Below are 2,061 nucleotides of genomic sequence, written 5' to 3'. Positions count from 1 at the left end.
CCCCCAAACTTAAGTACAAGTACAGAGATAAAGTAACTCACCCAAACGTAAGTACAAGTACAGAGATAAAGTAACTCCCCCAAACTTAAGTACAAGTACAGAGATAAAGTAACTCACCCAAACGTAAGTACAAGTACAGAGATAAAGTAACTCCCCCAAACTTAAGTACAAGTACAGAGATAAAGTAACTCACCCAAACTTAAGTACAAGTACAGAGACAAAGTAACTCACCCAGACCTATGTACAAGTACAGAGAAAACGTAACTCACCCATACTTATGTACAAGTACAGAGATAAAGTAACTCACCCAGATTTTGGTACAAGTTTAGAGATTAAATAGCCTCCGCTGAATTTGCAACAAGTATAAGGGTAAAGTAACTCGTCCAGATATTGTTCTAAGAGTTTAGTAAGAGTCATAAAAGCACAAAGATGAAGTAGATTCCCCTTGATATTGTTCAGAGTATCCTACAAGTATAAAAATGAAATAAATCCCAAATTGTTCAGAGTATCCTATACGTACAAAGATGAAAACAGTAGATCCTCCTGATATTGTTGAGAGTATCCTGCAAGACTATGAGTTGAAGTAGATTACCCATACGTAGCTACAACTGTCACAAGTACAGACATAAAATAACTCACCCAGATAATGCTACGAGTAACCTACAAGGATGAAGAATATCCCCCCTGTTATTGTTTAAAGTGTCCTATTAGTAGGACGGGGACTTAGATCCCCCTAATATCATTCAAAGTATCGTACAAGTACAAAGAGGAAGTAGACCCGCCTGCTATAGTTCAAAGTATCCTGATATTATTCAGAGTGCCCTACAAATACAGAAATAAAGTAGATATCCCTGATTATTAAGAGTATCCCACAAGTACACAGACGAAGTTGTTCCCCTAACATTGTTCAGGGTATCATACTAGTGGAAAGATGTATTTGATCCCCCTGATAGGAGGGGGGAGGAGGAGGAGGAGGAGGAGGAGGGGAGGAGGAAGAAAAAGATATATTCATACATAATATAATATGTGCTTGTGTATGTGTATGGTTGAATATTTTTATTGTGTAATTATATCCCCAATATATATATATATATATAGGTTTAGATCAACAGGTTATGTTATTGGAGGGGGGGGGTGAGGTCATAATATAAAATGTGTCATGGAAACACGCCTGGTTGGTTTTGAGGGACTTGGGTAATTTGCCTCATTAACCCGAAATATCCTACACGTTGAGAAAGGAAGTAGCTGACCCAGAAATTAAGCACAGCAATGTCTGTGTGTTATAAAACACGCACATCGACACCTTAACTCATTGAGGAAGCGCACTTTGGTCCTTCGCCAACGCTTGAAAACGTCCTGTTTTGGATCACTTTTAAAAGAAACTAAACTTCTTCATTCATACCGATTATTTCTGTTCTCTTTTTAAAGGCAAGAAACAACATGAACACTATGAAAAAAGAAAATTCCTGTTTCTGATATATCTATGTGTTTTAAGGTTCCAAACGTGGACCAACATTACTTTTGGTATTCTGCTTATCAGAAATAATATTATTGGCATCTACGTTTGTAAAGAGTTGAAATTTATTTAGACGAGAAGAAGAGGCAAGAAATGCTGTACAGACGAAAACTAAAATGGACAAAAATGTAATATTATGGCTCTATAGAAGAACCCTCCAACAACCCACGATTAAAAACTTAGCTCAGAATGCCATACAAGTACAGAGATAAAGTAACTCACCCAAACGTATGAACAAGTACAGAGATAAAGTAACTCACCCAGACCTATGTATAAATACAGAGAAAAAGTAACTCACCCAAACTTAGGTACAAGTACAAAGATAAAGTAACTCACCCAAACGTATGTACAAGTACAGAGATAAAGTAACTCCCCCAAACTTAAGTACAAGTACAGAGATAAAGTAACTCACCCAAACGTAAGTACAAGTACAGAGATAAAGTAACTCCCCCAAACTTAAGTACAAGTACAGAGATAAAGTAACTCACCCAAACGTAAGTACAAGTACAGAGATAAAGTAACTCCCCCAAACTTAAGTACAAGTA

General features: G+C 36.8%; 1 protein-coding gene across 1 annotated transcript in view; it reads right to left on the bottom strand.

Moving 5' to 3' along the window:
* Window positions 1-2,061, bottom strand: part of LOC101856605 — a gene marked incomplete in the record, with an annotated part of 17,612 nt that overhangs the window by 6,110 nt on the left and 9,441 nt on the right. The window contains 1 exon segment of the mRNA XM_013087716.2: window positions 1,777-1,782.

Source organism: Aplysia californica, unplaced genomic scaffold (assembly GCF_000002075.1).
Source record: "Aplysia californica isolate F4 #8 unplaced genomic scaffold, AplCal3.0 scaffold00628, whole genome shotgun sequence".
NCBI classification, from domain to species: domain Eukaryota; kingdom Metazoa; phylum Mollusca; class Gastropoda; order Aplysiida; family Aplysiidae; genus Aplysia; species Aplysia californica.
Note: the sequence above shows the minus strand (reverse complement) of the source record. Positions and strands in the feature narration are given on the sequence as shown.